Source organism: Bubalus kerabau, chromosome X (assembly GCF_029407905.1).
Source record: "Bubalus kerabau isolate K-KA32 ecotype Philippines breed swamp buffalo chromosome X, PCC_UOA_SB_1v2, whole genome shotgun sequence".
Classification (NCBI taxonomy): domain Eukaryota; kingdom Metazoa; phylum Chordata; class Mammalia; order Artiodactyla; family Bovidae; genus Bubalus; species Bubalus kerabau.
Window position 1 is genome coordinate 70,443,312 of NC_073647.1, and position 19,191 is coordinate 70,462,502.

General features: G+C 38.6%; 1 protein-coding gene and 1 long non-coding RNA gene across 2 annotated transcripts in view; one reads left to right on the top strand and one right to left on the bottom strand.

Annotated features, from left to right (window-relative positions):
* LOC129639630 (uncharacterized) overlaps window positions 1-4,984 on the top strand; it is a 34,618-nt gene extending 29,634 nt beyond the window's left edge. The window contains exon 4 of the long non-coding RNA XR_008708516.1: window positions 4,719-4,984. This is a non-coding gene — a long non-coding RNA (uncharacterized LOC129639630). The remainder of the gene's footprint in view (window positions 1-4,718) is intronic.
* COL4A6 (collagen type IV alpha 6 chain) overlaps window positions 1-19,191 on the bottom strand; it is a 337,408-nt gene that overhangs the window by 256,350 nt on the left and 61,867 nt on the right. The window lies entirely within an intron of this gene.

The following is a 19,191-nucleotide window of genomic DNA, read 5'->3' on the forward strand; positions in this document are numbered from 1 at the left end:
GACAAAATATACACTAATTAGTCCTTCAAAAAGGTGCAGATAAGAGCTTGTGGGTGCTAATTAACCTCAGGTCCCACACAGACTAAAGGCAGAGAAGTGGGAAAATATCTCAAGCAAATTTTGTTTTCAAGACCGTATGGTTACGTGAAAACCAAACATAATGTGTTTACCACATATATTTAACTGCTGTAGTGAGTGAGCCAGACTAGAAGCAAAGAAATTATGAAAACAAGGCAGTTCATCTTTGAAGCAGCTCACTAACTGCTTCATTCTCAAAAGACCTTTTTGAGGTAGGAAAGTATCATTATTCCATACTTGAACAACTGGGAAACTGAGACATCCAGGTTAAGTGACTTGAGGGACGAGGGACAGGGGGGTGGTGCTAACCTTAGCTGATGAATATATACCCAGCAAGGAAACGCTACACATTTGTTTACTGTTCATAAATCACTAATAGGACGGTCCCTAACATGCAGGTGTCCTTGACATTTCAGTTTTGGAAAGTAATTGTCAAGGGGTATAAATCAAATCCTATTTTCAATACAGAGAGAAGGTTCCCAGTGGTAACTGAATTCTTTACTAAACAGCCCCCTCATTTATTCATTTGGTAAATAACCTCCTGCCTTTTTAATCACAAAGTCCTTGGATGAACAGTCTGACCAAAGAAAAAGAGCTACAATCTACCAGTATAATTCACAAAAGAGCAACAATTTTGGGTGTTTTTTTCCGAAATGTTAATAACTACTTCATTCATTATACTGATTAGAACCTCATGCTTGCTCTAGGGTGGGAGTAAGGGTTGACCAACCATAACACAGAAGGATTATTATTATTAGCACTTGGCAGAATTTCATTCAGCTATTCAAAATCAGGAGAGAGTTCTCTGATCCATTTTAAAAACGCTCACGCCTCTTTAATAAAATTTCCAAAAGTATTTTCAATGTGTTAAGTAAGTAAACTGGAAAGAAAGTGCAATGAAGTTATCTTTTTGAAGTTGTCTGTCCCCTGGAAACCATTACCATCCATCTAAGTTAGCTCAAGGACTTAGTATCATTTTAAGTAATCAAGGGAAAGGCTTGGGCTTTTTAATCTAATTGCCATCTCCAGGGAAGTGCCTTCTTCACTCAGTTAGGTTGAAAGAGAAGAGCATCTCTAGAGATTAAGATGTGAATGATTTGGGCTGTAGAATTTTCAATCCTTTTGATGGTGCTTGTCTCAGGAATTAGGGAGAATTTCCCCCCACATTTGGCATGTAATGAAAAATGCTGACCTGTGTGGGCAGGTGTAACAATCTACTTCATTGGGGAACCTTACTAATCTGTGATGCCTGGTATGCTTCTCCTTAACATTTTAAGGGCTACAAATTGCTGATCACAAGAATGTGGACTAATTTGACTGGAAAATGTAAGAAAAGAATATTATCCCCAAAGATTTTTTCTGAGCTGTCTGGGGAAGAGAATTTTTATCATCAGAATCAGTGAGATTTTATAAACTTAACATGCTATCTGAGATTCTTGGAAAATTCTTGCTTTTAACACCCTTATTTGTATTCTGGTATAGAATAGTTGCCACTACTTATTCCAACACTATCTTTTCTTCAGGTATCTTACTATACCAGTCAGGCCTCTCCCTGGTTTCCAGCCTTTGCAGTTTTCCCTTTTGTGGCCATTTACTTATCACCTGCAGCTTCAGCCAGGCTCCAACCCCTAGGATTAATCTAAATAATAGTTGAGAAAGAAGAAGCATTTAAAGAGCCCTAACTCAACTCCTTCGTCTATAGTCATTACTGGGTCACTGTCATTGCCAGTCTGGCCCTAATTTTGTATCTCAGTTCTTACAGTTTGATGACTCTGCTATTAGGTTCACTCCAGCAAGCCTCAATAAGCATCTATTATGTGCCAGGTACTCTAGTCAGGCCTTGGAGATAGCTCAGCTTAGGTTTCAGATGTGAAATCTTAAAATATCATAGAATTTTTTTTTTCAGAGCTAGGGTGCCATGAGAATCTAAAAGATAACTGGTCACCACCTCATATACTTATTAATAATAGAAACTGGATTCCTCTATCCTTTCCTGGATTGTTCATGTTGCCTGAGTTTCCTAGTTCCCTTAGCTCAGTAACCTATCTGTAGGATTGCAGCCATGCTCTGGGATGTATATATATATTCTTGATATGTATATATATTCTGGATATGTGTATATATGTTCTGGATATGTATGTATATATATTCTGATATGTATGTATATTCTGATATACATATATATTCTGCATATGTATATATATTCTGGATATGTGCATATATATTCTGGATATATATATATTTTGTGGATATATGTGTATATTCTAAATATGTATATATACTCTGGATATGTATAGATATATCCTGGATATGTATATATTCTGGATATGTATAGATATTCTGGATATGCATGTATATTCCATATATATATATTCTGGATATGTGTATAAAATCTGGATATGTGTATATATATTCTGGATATGTAGGAGTTCCCAGGTGGTGCTAGTAGTAAAGAACATTCCTGCCAATGCAGGAGACTTAAGAAATTCAGGTTCAATCCCTGGGTTGGGAGACAATCCCCTGGAGGAGAGCATGGCAACACACTCCAGTACTCTTGCCTGGAGAATCCCATAAACAGAGGAGGCTAGCAGGCTACAGTCCATAGAGTCACAAAGAGTCAGACATGACTGAAGTGACTTAGCATTCATATTCTGGATATGTGTATATAATTATTCTGGATATGTGTGTACATATCTTCTGGATATGTGTGTATATATATTCAGGATATGTATATACCTTCTGGATATGTGCATCTATTCTGGATAGGTATATATATATATATATATACACTGTGGATACATAGGGCTTCCCACGTGGTGATAATTGTAAAGAACCCACCTGACAATGCAAGAGACTTAAGAGACAAGGGTTCAATCCCTGGGTTGGGAAGATCCTCTGGAGGAGGGCATGGCAACCCACTCCAGTAGTCTTGCCTGGAGAATCCCATGGACAGAGGAGGCTGGCAGGCTACAGTCCATGGGTGACAAAGAGTCAGATACAACTAAAGTGACATAGCACTTATATTCTGGATATGTGTGTGTGTATACATACTCTGGATATGTGTGTATATATATATATATATACAATATATACATATACACTCTGGATATGTGTATATATATCTGGACACATGTATATATATTCTGGATATGTGTATATATATTCTGGATACATATATATTCCAGGTATGTATGCATATTCTGAATATGTATATATTTTCTGGATATGTGTATATTCTGGAAATCTGTATATATATTCTTGATATGTATATACATATTCTGGATGTGTATATATACTGGATATACAGATATTCAGGATATCTGTATATGTCATATATGTATATGTGTATATATACATTCAGAATACATATATCCAGGATATATAGGACCTTCCAGGTGGTGCTAATGATAAAAATCCCACCTGCCAATGCAGGAGACTGAAGAGATACAGGTTCAACCCCTGGATTGGGAAGATCCCCTGGAGGAGGTTATGGCAACCCACTCTGGTATTCTTGCTAGAGAAACCCATGGACAGAGGAGCCAGGAGGGCTACAGTCCATAGATTCACAGAGTCAACATGACTAAAGTGAGTTAGCATTCATATTCTGTATATGTGTACACGTATTCTGGATATGTTTATATAAGTATTCTGGATATGTTTGTATATATTCTGGATATGTGCATATATTCTGAATATGTGTATATATAATATGGGCATGTATATATATATATATTCTGGATATGTGTATATAAATATTCTGGATATGTGTGTATATATTATTGATATGTGTATATATATTCTGGATATGTGTATATATATTCTGGATATATATATTCTGGATATGTATCTGTATATATACACATACAGACTCCTACCTCTCTCACAGATATATTCCAGTCTCTTTCCTTGGAACTAGCCACTCAAATATTTTCTGTGTCATACATGTGAATTTTCATCTCATGTCAAAGCTTAGGGAAAACAAGGCTGAGAAGAATGCTTGAAACTTGGAGTTTCTAAACCTAACGAAGCATCAGAGTGACTTGAGTTTCTTTTCAAATAATAAATGTTTATTTTGTCTTACAGTTTCTGTGAGTCAGGAATGTGGGGGCAGCTTATCTTGGTGGTTCAGGCCCTGTGTCTCACATTTGACTGCCATCAAGATGTCAGCTGGGGCCGCAAGATTCCCTTTCAAGGTGGCTCATTTTATAGGATTGACCAGATGATGCTGGTTGCTGACAGGAGACCTCAGTTCTTCCCATGTGGGCCTCTCCACAGGGCTACTTGAGTGTCCTCCTGACATGGCACCTGGCAAATGTCTTTTATAACTCAGCCTTGAAAATCACACCCTGCCACCATTGCCATATTCTCTTGGTCATACAGATGGATTCTGAGCAAAGTGGGAGATGACCACATAAGGATGTGAAAGGCAGGAGCTGAGAATCACTAGGTGTCATTTTTGAGACTGGCTATCATTGGTAAGAGCAAAGTGAAAGCTGGTATAGAGTGAGATGGTGGGAATGGGGAGGTAGTGGAAATCAGAGAAAAAACAGCCCTCTTCATTGACCAGCCTAGTTAAATTATTAGATGCATTCCTGACATTCTGGGCCCCACTACTCTGTTTTATTTCTTTTTGTCCCTAGGACCTAATGCTACCTGTGTGCATATGTGGATGCTTAGTACCTCAGTCATGCCCAACTCTTTGTGACCCCATGGACTGCAGCCCACTAGGAGTCTCCTCTGTCCATGGAATATTCCTGGCAAGAATACTGGAGTGGGTTGCCATTTCCTTCTCCAAGGGATCTTCCCATCCCAAGGATTGAATCTGCGTCTCCTGTGGCTCCTGAATCGGTAGGTGGATTCTTTACCACTGAGCCACCTATAATGCTACTTGCCATATTATATATTTATTTGTTAATTATTTTACTTGCTGGTTCCCCTACTAGAATACAAACTCCATGAAATAAAGGTCTATTTTGTTCCCAGTTGGTTCTCAACAACCTTTCATTAAATATTTATGTTTCTGAAGGTATAAGAATTGAGTTTTTCAAAGTTCCAGATTCTCTGATCCCATCCTTAGAAATTCTATTTCTGGAAAGCTTGAAATCTACATTCTCCTAAAAGTTCCCTGGGTGATTTTTATAACCATCTAGGTTTGTGAATCACTGCTCTAAACAAAAGGGAGGCTGTGTTTGATACCCTAAATGACCTGTCCTAAATTGAGGGTGCTTGAAACTGGAACAGACTATTGGCTGGAGATATACATAGGGATATATATATATATATATATATATATATATATATATATATAGAGAGAGAGAGAGAGAGAGAGAGAGAGAGAGAGAGAGAATACACTAAGTCCCCTACATACAAACCTTCAACTTGCAAACTTTCCAAGATGTGAACATGTGTTCCATTAACATCAGGCGTGAGTGAAATTGCAGCTTGCTCTCAATCTCCCATTGCTCATTATTCTCAGCTCTATCATCTCTGACCTCCTCTCCCTCCTCCAGTAAGTAGCTCTTCTTCCCTGTTCATTAAATGCCAACCCCTGTATGCCAGCTGTTGTACTGTACCACTGTACTTTTTAAGGTACTGTACTGTAAGATTACAAATGTTTATTTTTTTATGTTTGTTTTTTCTGTATTGAAAGTGAAAGTGTTAGTCGCTCAGCCATGTCTGACTCTGCAACCCCATGGACTGCAGACTGCCAGGCTCTTCTGTCCATGGAATTCTCCAGACAAGAATACTGGAGTGGGTAACCATTCCCTTCTCCAGAGGATCTTCCTGACCCAGGGATCAAACCTGGGTCTCCTCCATTGCAGGCAGAATCTTTACCATCTGAGCCACTTATTATAAACCGATTACAGCATAGTACTATATAGCTGATTGTGTTAGTTGGGTACCTAGGCTAACTTTGTTGGACTTATGAACAGGTTGGACTTATGAATGTGCTCTCAAAACAAAACTTATTAGTAGGTAGGGGGACTTACTGTAGATAGCTGTAGGTACTAAGAGGAAATCTACTCTACCGGACAGTACAAGATTTCATTTATGAAGCCTTTATTGAGCACCCATGCCTGTATGTGTTCAGTTGCTCAATCATGTCTGACTCTTTGCAACCCCCATGGGCTATAGCCACCAGGCTCCTCTGCCCATGGGATTCTCCAGGCAAAAATATCGGATCTGCTCCAGGGGATCTTCCTGACGTAGGGATGGAACCCACATCTTTTGTGTCTCCTGCATTAGTAGACGGATTCTTTACCATTGTGTCACCTGGAAGACCGATGGAGCACGCACTATGTGTCAAATAGTATTTTAGGCATTGGAGATACTACAGTGAGGGATAGAACAGACAAATGTCTTTGGAATCAAAATTAAAGCTGAAGGTGAAGGTGGCCTGATGCACAGCATGCCAGAGGCATGAGGAAGAGCATAGAAATAGACCTACAAACATAATATACAGAAATTGAAGTAAGCAAGTAATCGGTATAGGTGGTAGAGAAGGATCAAAAGGAATCTTACTTTTAACTATGTGCATCTACTGACTTTACAGTAAATTTTTTTTAAGTTTTTATGCATGAGGAATTCCCATGGGCACCTCTGGGACTGAAAATAATACCACAAGCATTACCTGGAACTCTGCTTCCTTCATCTCTCACTCAGAATGCAAGTGAGTATCAGTGACTTCCTTATAAAGCAGCATTTACCAAAGTTTTATTTTTTAATTTTATATACTAAAGGATTTTTCAGAGCCTTTAATATACTAACACCCATTATAAATCTCAATGCATAGGGGGAATCTACAAAACATATTTCCCAGTTTACCTGGCCTCATATAAATTGGGAATATGGCCTCATTTTTCCCCCTAAGAGAGTCTCCAGTACATGTGTTGCACACATGGAACATCCTTTGGGAAACAACAGTTTACAGCAAAGCTGGAAGTAATAAGCCACCCACACAATCCTCCACATACTTTCTCTTCTCTCTTTTTTTTCCCTCAGATGCAGAGGATTCTAAGAAAGACGTGATGCCTTAGACTAGGGGTGGCAAACTATGGTCCAATGTCAAAATCCAGCTACCTATTTTTTGTAAATAATTTCTTTTTGAATACAGCTATACTTGTTCATTTAAGTATTATCCTCAGTTGCTCTTGTGCTACACTAGTTGTTGTAGCTGTGACAGAGACTGTATGGCCCACAAGCCTGAAGTATTTACTACTTGGCTATTTCCAGAAATTTTTTGCTGACCTCTGCCTTAGGCTACTTATGGAAGGAACCTGGGCCCTTGATTATGTTAAGCCCTTGAAATTTTTGGTTTATTTATTGGCCTAACATATTGTTAGGGGAGTGGTGATAGTGGTAAAGAACCTGCCTGCCAATGCAGGAGATGCAAGAGATGCAGGTTTGATCCCTGGTTGGGAAGATCCCCTGGAGGAGGAAATGCCAACCCACTCCAGTATTCTTGCCTGGAAAATTCCATGGGCAGAGGAGCCTGGTGGCTACAGCCCATTCCATGGAGTCACAAAGAGTTCAACATGACTGAAGCGATTGAGCACACATTGTTAGGGGATGTGCTAGACATTCTGTTTGCTCCTCCAGATCGACTGTCCAGATTTTTCTACTCTGTTTTATATCCAGAGAACATTTACACTTTTGTGAATAGCTGCTTTATTAAATTGTCTTTTATTAGTCTTTTGAATGTGCCATAAGCTTTTTGCTGAGATCATGACTGATACAAGAAATAACCTCACGTCTGCTTTATTTATATTAAGAAATTCACAAATTTTAGCATGTTATTATTAATATATACTTGTGCACTTCATACCTGGTGGAGACACAGGAGTAGTGTTACAGCACATATGGTGAAAAAACACTAGGTTTGTCTCCATATCACATTTCAAATAAATTAATATTTTTAAAAAGCTGGAGAGGGTGTGGAGAAAAGGGAACCCTCTTACACTGTTGGTGGGAATGCAAACTAGTACAGCCACTATGGAGAACAGTGTGGAGATTCCTTAAAAAGCTGGAAATAGAACTGCCTTATGATCCAGCAATCCCACTGCTGGGCATACACACTGAGGAAACCAGAAGGGAAAGAGACACGAGTACCCCAATGTTCATCGCAGCACTGTTTATAATAGCCAGGACATGGAAGCAACCTAGATGTCCATCAGCAGATGAATGGATAAGAAAGCAGTGGTACATATACACAATGGAGTATTACTCAGCCATTAAAAAGAATACATTTGAATCAGTTCTAATGAGGTGGATGAAACTGGAGCCTATTATACAGAGTGAAGTAAGCCAGAAAGAAAAACACCGATACAGTATACTAACGCATATATATGGAATTTAGAAAGATGGTAACAATAACTCTGTGTACGAGACAGCAAAAGAGACACTGATGTATAGAACAGTCTTATGGACTCTGTGAGAGAGGGAGAGGGTGGGAAGATTTGGGAGAATGGCATTGAAACATGTAAAATATCATGTATGAAACGAGTTGCCAGTCCAGGTTCGATGCACGATACTGGATGCTTGGGGCTGGTGCACTGGAACGACCCAGAGGGATGGAATGGGGAGGGAGGAGGGAGGAGGGTTCAGGATGGGGAACACATGTATACCTGTGGCGGATTCATTTTGATATTTGGCAAAACTAATACAATTATGTAAAGTTTAAAAATAAAATAAAATTAAAAAAAAAAAAGCTATCAAGGCTGGATGGTACAGAAACAACATCCTCCAAGGATTTGGCACTATTTGCTCTAAACTCTGCTTCCCTTGGTGTGTGCTCACCTTCTGGTTGCCAACAACTAGAGGTCTTCAGAGCTCCTTAGAAGAGGTGAACCTGGTCCTCTGTCTTATAAATCTCTCTGCTCTCAGTATTTGATAATGATTCCAAGAACCCACCCACTAACTAACCCAACACACTAAGAACTCAGCATGGAATCTCCTGGGTTTATGCATAATTGAGACTTTTCAGCAGGGGAGTTTGTGCTTACCACTCAGTTAACCAGGTAATGGTGTCAATCCACTGTTTTAAGAACACAAGCTAATGGAGATGTTAATATATTTAATTAATATGGATTAAATTTAAGAAGGCTATTTTTTCCTTCTGTGAATCAAGAATGTTGTTAATATTCTTTCCTGTATAAATTGCTCTCTACAGCTTAAGGGGATTATCTCCATAAAGTAGTTCATAAATAGCTGAATTGCCATTAAAAAAAATTTAACTGAATCACTTTTTAGAAACTGGATTTCTTCAGGGCTGGAGACATAGATCATGCCCTGGCCAGAGTGAATAGTGAGGTCTCTATTGACTCACAGGTTATTTATTGAGCTTCATAATAGACAGGGGATAGGATACACTTTGGACTTAGGAGCTTTTCCACAGGCAATAACATCAATTTCAATCCAGAACAATCTGTGATATTGATTAACTTTTGGGATCTCTTTTTTTTTTGGGGGGGGGGAATCTCTTTTACCACTACTGATCTGTCTCATCTTTTATTCAATAGCTCCTCGGAAGACATTTAGAGGCAACTGTGAAACATCTGAGGTAAATCCTACTTGCAAATTCTTTGCAACACCATTACCTCGTCAGTTTACAAACTGTCCTTAAAGAATGGGGAAACTGCCCAGATGTTCAGCTCTTTCTGAAACTACTCTGTAAAGAACTATTTTTGTTGTTTAGTCACTCAGTCGTGTCTGACTCTTTGCGACCCCAAGGACTGTAGCCTGCCAGGCTCTTCTGTCCATGGGATTTCCCAGGCAAGAATACTGGAGAGGGTTGCATTTCCTTCTCCATGGGATCTTCCTGATCCAGGGATTGAACCCGCGTCTCCTGTGTCTCCTGCACTGGCAGGCGGTGGATTCTTTACCACTAAGCCACCTGACCTACTCAGTTTACAAACTCTCCTTAGAGAATGGAGAAACTGCCCAGATTTTCAGCTCTTTCTGAAGGTATGTATAAAGGATGCTGAACCAGAAATCAGGAGCTCAGGGTTCTTGAGTCACTGAGTAGCTGTGGGTCCTTAAGCAAATCACAAAACTAGTAGGAGTGTCAGTTTCCTCATCCATAAAAAGAGGATAATAATCATCTACTTCATAGGGTTCTTGAAAGGATTCAAAGAGATATACTCACATAAATATTTACTCAATGCCTAGGACATTGTGAACACTATTATTGGAGTATTATGTTCAACAAAGTAGAACAACCCCATCTATGATTCTATTTTCACCCACTCTTCAAAATAAGTCATCTGCTGTAAGAATGCCCAGTTCTTACCTATACCTTTAAAATGTGCCTTCAATTGTAGGTCTATTATTAAGTTATAAGTTGTAATATTTACTGTTTTATCTATGTTTGTCCCCCTCCAAAATTCCCTGAGAACTGTAGGGATGTCTAACACCTAGGACTCATATCCCTATGAGTACATTCAGATAACATAAATGAGTTAAGCAGGCTGGGTAAGCATTGAGGTCCAAGAGAGCCTATGCCCTGTCTAAAGCAGAAACTCATTAAGTCCAGCTGAATATTGCCATGTGGGCAAAACATGCCAAGTATAGCTAGATTTTAGCATATATTTTAAATGAACCTGAAAAATCTGTATCTATTTAAAATATGGATTGTCTTGCTCTTTACATGTTGAAAACAAATTAATTAAAAAAAAATTGTACAGACCAAACAAAAGATAGTTACACCTACAGAGTAGATAGGGCTGCACTACTGGCTAGGTTGTGTGACTTGGGGCAGTTACGTAACCTCCCTGTACCTTAGCTTCCAGAGCTGCAAAATGAGAATAATAGTACCTAGTTCATAGGCGACTGGACTCCCCAGGTGACTCAGTGGTAAAGAATCCACCTGCCAATGTAGGAGGGAGACACAAGAGATGCGGTTTCAATCCCTGGGTCAGGAAGATCCCCTGGAGAATGAAATGGCAACTCACTCTAGTATTCCTGCTGGGATAATCCCATGGACAGAGGAGCCTGCCAGGCTACTATTCCTGGGGTCGCGAAGAATTCTGACAGGACTGAGCAACTGAGCCCACATGCATAGGCTATTATGGGGGTTAATTGATGAAATGTATGTAAAGAAAATAATTACAACAGTTCTAAGCACTTGAGTTGTTTAGTCTTTCAGTCGTGTCTGACTCTTTGTGACCCCATGGACATGTGCATGCCAGGCTTCCCTGTCCTTCACTATCTCCCAGAGTTTGCTCAAACTCATGTTCATTGATTTGGTGATACCATCCAACCATCTCATCATCTGTCACCCCCTTCTCCTCCTGCCCTCAATCTTTCCCAGCATCAGGGTCTTTTCCAATGAGTCAGGAGCACTCAGGTAGCACTTAGTAAATGTAAACCATTATCATATTCATTTAAAAGGTTATTGGTAACAAGGGTATCATTAAAAACAACAACACTAATGTTATTAATGACAACAGCATTAGTATACAGTCTAACATATATATGTCATTTGCAATTGATGATATTATTATTAATAACTGATATGATTACTTATTCTTTCTTCCACAGTTTCACACAGTAATAGAGGCATAAGGTAGGGTAGGGACTTTTCAATTATTGATTCCCCCCCCTTTTCTCTCTCCTTATGACTAATGTATCAGGTCATATTTGTTCTAATATGTACATTTCTCTTGTTCTCTTGAATTTGAATTTCTACCTCCAGAATTACTGTCTAATTTTATACACTTGTCATTTCTCACTTAGGTTGTAACAATAGCATCTATTGGTTTCTCAGCCCTCATTTTTTGTACTCTCCAATCCATTTCCGATACAGTAGCCAGAGTTATTTGGCTAAAAGACAAGTCTGCTCACATCTTACCTCTACTCAGAAGTCTTCAAATGTACTCCAACAATAATATATAATTTCCCTTTCATCTCCACTATGTCTGCCAGGGTTTTAATTCTATATCTGCTTCTTACTTGGTATGTGACCTTTGGAAAGTTACTAAATCTTGGTTTTATCATATCTACTTCATTAGGTGTTTGTGAGGATTAAATGCTTTAGTTTACTGTGTATCAAGCAGTCAACACAGTGCCTGGCATATAATAAGTAATTGATAAATGGAAATATTATGGTCACTCTAGTCTGATAAATTGGTTATATTAACCCCTACATTGATCTCTGAGATCCAGGTTCAAAGACCATCTTAGTTTCAAGTGCACATGAAACATTTCCCAGGACAGACCATAAGAGAAACTTTGGAACTAGGGAAAGAGTTCAGCAAAGTTGCAGGATACAATATCTATATATGAAAATCAATTGTATTTCTATGCACTGGCAACAAACAATTTGAAAATAAAATTAAGAAAGCAATTCCATCTGCAATAGCATTAAAGACAATAACACGTGTAAGAATATACTAAAAGAACTGCAAAATTTATACTCTGAAATTTATAAAACATTTTGGAAAGTTAAAGAAAATCTAAATAAGTTGGAAAACATCCATATTCATTCATCAGAAGATAATATTTTAAGTGGCAATACTCCCCAAATAGGTCAACATATTCAATGCAATTCTCAACAGAAACTCATCTGACACTGTTATGTGGCAGCTTGGAAGGGTGGGGAATGGAATTTGAGGAAGAATGGACACATGTATATGTATGACTGAATCCCTTAGCTGTTCACCTGAAACTATCACAATATTGTTTGTTAATAGGCTATCAGTTCAGTTCAGTTCAGTTCAGTCACTCAGTCATGTCTGACTCTTTGCGACTGCATGAACTGCAGCATGCCAGGCCTCCGTGTCCATCACCCACTCCCAGAGTTTACCCAAACTCATGTCAATTGAGTCAGTGATGCCATCCAACCATCTCATCCTCTGTCGTCCCTTTCTCCTCCTGCCCCCAATTTTTCCCAGCATCAGGGTCTTTTCCAATGAGTCAGCTCTTCACATCAGGTGGCCAAAGTATTGGCGTTTCAGCTTCAGCATCAGTCCTTCCAATGAGCACCCAGGACTGATCTCCTTTAGGATGGACTGGTTGGATCTCCTTGCAGTCCAAGGGACTCTCAAGAGTCTTTTCCAACACCACAGTTTAAAAGCATCAATTCTTCTGTGCTCAGCTTTCTTTACAGTCCAACTCTCACATCCATACATGACTACTGGAAAAACCATAGCCTTGACTAGATGGACCTTTGTTGACAAAGTAATGTCTCTGCTTTTTAATATGCTGTCAAGCTTGGTCATAACTTTCTTTCCAAGGAGTAAGCATCTTTTAATTTCATGGCTGCAATCACCATCTGCAGTGATTTTGGAGCCCCCCAAAATAAAAGTCAGCCACTATTTCCACTGTTTCCCCATCTATTTGCTATGAAGTGATGGGACCGGATGCCATGATCTCAGTTTTCTGAATGTTAAGCTTTAAGCCAACTTTTTCACTCTCCTCTTGCACTTTCATCAAGAGGCTCTTTAGTTCTTCTTCACTTTCTTCTATACCCCAATACAAAATAAAAACTTTAAAAAAAAGAATCCCAGCTGACCTCTTTGTAAAAACTGACAAGTTAATTCTAAAATCTAAAGAAAATTTAAGAATCCCAGAATAGCCAAAACAGTTTTGAAAAATAAGATCAAAGGTGGAGGATTCACACTTTCTGATTTCAAAACTTGCTACAAAGCAACAGTAATTAAGACACTGTAATATTGGCATAAGGATAGATACTTATATCAAGAAAATAGAATCAAGACTTTATTGAGAAATAAGCCTACACATCTTGATCAACTGATATTTTACAAGGGTGCCAAGGTAGGTCAAGGAAAAGGAAGTCTTTTCAACAAATAATGATAGGACAACTAGATACCCACATGCAAAAGAATGAAGTTGGATCCTTACCTTGCATCATATATAAAAAGTAACTCAAAATGAATCAAAGTTCTCAATGTAAGAGTTAAAAGTCCAAAACTCTTAGAAGGAAACAGGGATAAATCTTTGGTTTTGGCAATGGATTCTTATGGTGCTCAGTTGCTAAGTTGGGTCTGACTCTTTGCAACCACATAGACTGTAGCCCACCAGTTCTCTGCAGCCCACCAAGCTCTCTACCCACTGGAGTGGGTAGCCATTTCCTTCTCCAGGGGAATCTTCCCAACCCAGGGATCAAACCCATGTCTCCTGCTTTGCCAGGCAGATTCTTTACCACTGAGCCATCTGGGAAATCCAATGGATTCTTATAACTTCAAAAGAATGGGCAACACAGGGAAAAAATACAGTAGACTTTATCAAAATTAAAAACTTTTATATCTTAAAGGACATTATCAAGAAATTGAAAAGACAATGAGAGACATTCATATATCTGATAAAAAACTGCATCTAGAATTTTTAAAGAACTCATGGTTGAATTGCATCACTGACTCAATGGACACACGTTTAAGAAAACTCCAGGGGATAGTGAAGGACAGGGAAGCTTGGCAGGCTGCAGTCCATGGAGTTGAACATGACTTAACAACTGAACAGCAACAATTCAGTAATAAAAAGACAACCAATTAAAAACGGACAAATGATCTGAATAGACACTTCTCCAACAAAAATATGCAAATGGCCAATAAGCACATGAAAAGATGCTCAACATTATTAGCTATTAAGGAAAAGAAATCAAAACCACATTGAGATACTATCTCACACCTGCTAGGATACCTATAATCAAAAAGACAATAACAAGAGCTGATGAAGATGTAAGAAGTTAGAACCTTCATACACTGATTGTGGGAATGTAAAATGGTAAAGCCACTTTGGAAAACAGTCTGGCAGTTACTTAAAAAGTTTGTATAGAGTTATCATTTGATCCATCAATTCCACTATTAGGTATATACCCTAGACAAATAAAAACATATCTACACAAAAACTTGTACATGGATGTTCTTAGCAACAATATTCCTAATAGTAAAAAAGTGGAAAAAATCCAAATGCCCTTATACTGATGAATGGATAACCAAATGTGGTATATCCATACAATGGAATATTATTCAACCATAAAAAAGAATGAAGTGCAGATACCTGCTACAAAGGAACAAACCTTGAAAATATCCTAAGTGAAAGAAGCCAGTCACAAAACACCACATACTATATGATTGTATTTATATGAAATGTCCAAAATCAGTAAATTTCTAGAGAAAATAAATGGTTACTTGAGATTTAGGCAGATGAGGTTATGGGGGATGGTGACTGCTTATGGGTCCAGGATTCCTTTTTGAAATGGTGAAAATATTCTTAAATGGTAGTGATGATTTGTACATATCTGTGAACATACTAAATATTATTGAATTGCACACTTTAAATGAATTTAATGTTACCAATTAACTATAAAGACACAGACAGGTTAAAAGCAAAATAATGAGAAAGATAACCCTCAGAAAAATTAGTCACAAGAAAGTGGGTGTGTCTATATTATTATTTTTAATCTTTCCATCTTACCTTCTAAAGTTCCCTGAAGGCAAGAACCACATATAACTAGGCTATGGATTCCTAGCACCTAGCACATTGCCTGGTAATATGAAAGGCATTCATTATCTACTTGAAGAATTACTGAGCTGTTCACTAATCATAAGTGCTGCTTGCAACAACATGAATGAATCTCATAGATCTGATGAGACAAAAAAGCTAGACATAAAAGAATATACACTTTATGATTCCATTTTTATGAAGTTCAAAAACTGTTAAAACTAATCAATGGTGACAGAAGTTAGATAGAAAGAAGTCCAATGCAATTCTGGAAATGTTCTATATCTTCATCTAGGAGGTCGTTTTATACATTGAGCTGAACAACTAAGGTTCATTTGTGTACTTTATCGAATGTGTATTACTACTCAATAAAGAATTGACACTAAAATGATCCATATATGAATAGAAATTCTGGGGTTCAATGCTGCCATTTATCAATTTTTTAGGAAGGTATATTTATGTAGCTTATTTAGTGAAGTTTGTTCTGATATAGAATATATAAAAATATATATTCATATATAAATATATATATTTTTTTTTTCTTGGCCATGCCACGCATCATACAGGATCTTAGTTACCCTACAAGTGATGAAACTCATGTCCCCCTGCAGTGGAAGAGTGGAGTTGTTTTTGTATTAATATTGTCACCATCCCATCCCACCTCAGCCAATTTACCACAGTTTGCCTTTGTCTCTTGGTGCATTAAAGAAAAATAAAACTAAAAACAAGGACAAGAATACCCTTTCCTGCAAAGTTTATAAACAGCTCCTCAGCAAAGGCTAAATGTGTGTTACTGCATGGCTTTCCACATGCTATGTCTGGAACATCAGATTCTGATTCAATATTTAGAATGGGAAGAACTTATCAGTTTGAGGGCTGAGGGAGACTATCCTCCATGACAGTAGATTCTGTGTGCACTATAAAATGTATCCCCTCAATAAAAGGAAGATTCTTTAAGTAAGGAGCAAATGCCCCCTGACAGTATTCATCAATCTCAAAGGAGAAGTATGATAGAAAGAAAAATCATGAGTGTAAACTATAACTATAGGTATCTCAGATTTTTCCTTAACTCAGTATTTGCTGCTGCTGCTGCTGCTAAATCGCTTTAGTCGTATCTGACTCTGTGCGACCCCACAGATGGCAGCCCACCAGGCTTCCCCGTCTCTGGGATTCTCCAGGCAAGAACACTGGAGTGGGTTGCCATTTCCTTCTGCAATGCATGAAAGTGAAAAGTGAAAGTGAAGTCGCTCAGTTGTGTCCGACCCTCAGCGACCCCATGGACTGCAGCCTTCCAGGCTCCTCCGTCCATGGGATTTTCCAGGCAAGAGTACTGGAGTGAGGTGCCATTGCCTTCTCTGAACTCAGTATCTAGAGTGCATTAAATCTGATAAAATAGAATGGACTTTACTTTGGTTTATCCTGTTAATCTGATTAAGCACGATCCACATTCCCTTCACCTTTTTAGAATCCCTGAATTATATATATTTGGTATTTTCCCTTAGAGTGTACATAACAATTTGAACAAACGCACTACGCTTGTGACAGTACGTATATGTGTATGTATGTATGTGTTACTTGCTCAGTCTTTGTGACCCTATGGACTGTAGTCCATAAGGCTCCTTTGTCTATGGAATTCTCCAGACAAAAATACTGGAACGGGGAGCCATTCCCTTCACCAGGGGATCGTCCCAAACCAGGGATTGAACCCAGGTCTCCTGCATTGCAGGCAGATTCTTTACTGTCTGAACCTCCAGGGAAGCCCCTTGTACCAGTATATGTTGTGCATTTTGTGAACTTAACTTCTATTCCAAGAGTCTCTCACTAAGGCAGTCCAAGATACATTTAACTAGCTTTTCCAAAAGATTCCATAATAAGAGGGGGCAGACCACAATTTTCCTCCTAGTTAATCACTCAGTAGGTAAAGAATCTGCCTGCAGTGCAGGAGACCTGGGTTTGATCCCTGGGTTGGAAAGATCCCCTGGAGAAGGAAATGGCAACCCACTCCAGCATGGACAGAGGAGCCTGGTGGGCTGCAGACCATGGGGTCGCAAAGAGTTGGGCATGACTGAGCGACTAACACTTACTTACTTAATCATCTTGCAGTTTTATGATGCATCAGAACAAACTCAGTTCATATTCCTTGTATTCCTCATTTAAATATGGTAGATCCAGGACAGCTTTCACCAGCATTAAACCATTCATGCTGTCATTCTGGATATCTCTGTAAGTCTTTTAAAATGTTAATTGTCTCTCCTCCTTTTCCATGCTGTCCCTCTCTCATTCCCCAAACTCTGAAGAAAAGCAGAAAATATTAATATTAAGGTTAATTCTCCAACATTAATCTCCATTTAATGTTAATTCTGTCAACTGTCTATGGAGGAATGGGGGTTGGATAAAAATTGCTTTCCCCAGGTATGTGAGAGCACTAGCCTGTACCTGTGCCTCTCACTGCTCACACATTCCTCTGTTGAGGAATTCAGGTCAGAAACTCTGTATCCCCCACCTCCACTCCTCCTCCTCCTTTTTCCACTCTCCCTTCTCAAGGCCTCACAAGAATGAATTCACAACCTTGGAATGAAGAAGGTGAACGGAGCTTTTTCTTTACTCATCTTAATGTCTGTGCACTGGCTTGGGTTTTCCCAAATTGAGTGAATTCATCAAATGCGTCGGGACAGAGGCGCTGTCTCTAGTTAAGTGCACTCCAGCACAAAGACATTTTCTTATCTAAAGTCTGTGGCCCAGTGCCTGAACTCCTGGCAGTGAGATACCTATAGAAGCTCTGTTAACTATTTCAGGACAGCACCACCTCACAATGCTAAGTAACCATTTAACAGGCTGGTTGGGGAAATAGGCTTACAATTCAGAAACAATTCAAAGTACTGTTCACTTAAGATTTATAAAATTATGCCACTCATGAATAAGTCACAAGAAGAGAGTTCCATGCGACCAGGACATCAGGGAAGACAAATCATTGTCATTCTACATGGGTCCCCTCTTCTTTGTGCCTATCCAGTTTCGACTTTCAAGGTCTAACTCAAGTCCCATCTGATCCAGGATGCTTTTCCTGAACACAAAGGCAAAGCTGAGCATGCTCTCTTTTGATCACTCATTGCCTGAACTTGACCCTTATTTGAAAATTATTTCTATTTGTAATGAAATTTGTATTTCTACTATTTCTATGCATATAAATCATTCCTCTCCATGTAGGTTGCAACTTTCTTCAGAATAGGTACCATGTGTTATACCTTATGTCCCTAGGTGGTTAGACACACAAGAGATTCTTAATCTTCAACCAAGAAGACCCTCTCCTCTTCACCAAGCCAGACCCCATCTATTCTTTAAGATCTAACACAAATAGACATATAGTCTACAGTAGAGTTATGTGTTTTCTAACGTAAATGTAACTTCCAGATAAGTCCTTCAGCCCTCCTTTCTAATAAGATTGCTATCCCCTAAGCCTCTCCTATACAGAAATTCTGAACCAAACATAATGGTGATGATCTGTTTTTGAGACTTTCTCCAACCTCTCCAAAGAGAAGTTACATTCAATCATTTGTATTGTCTTTACCATTTACTATGGTTACTTAAATATAGTCAGCCTTGCATCTTTTTAGCTCTCTTACTATCATATCTTGTTTCTCAAACTAGTTA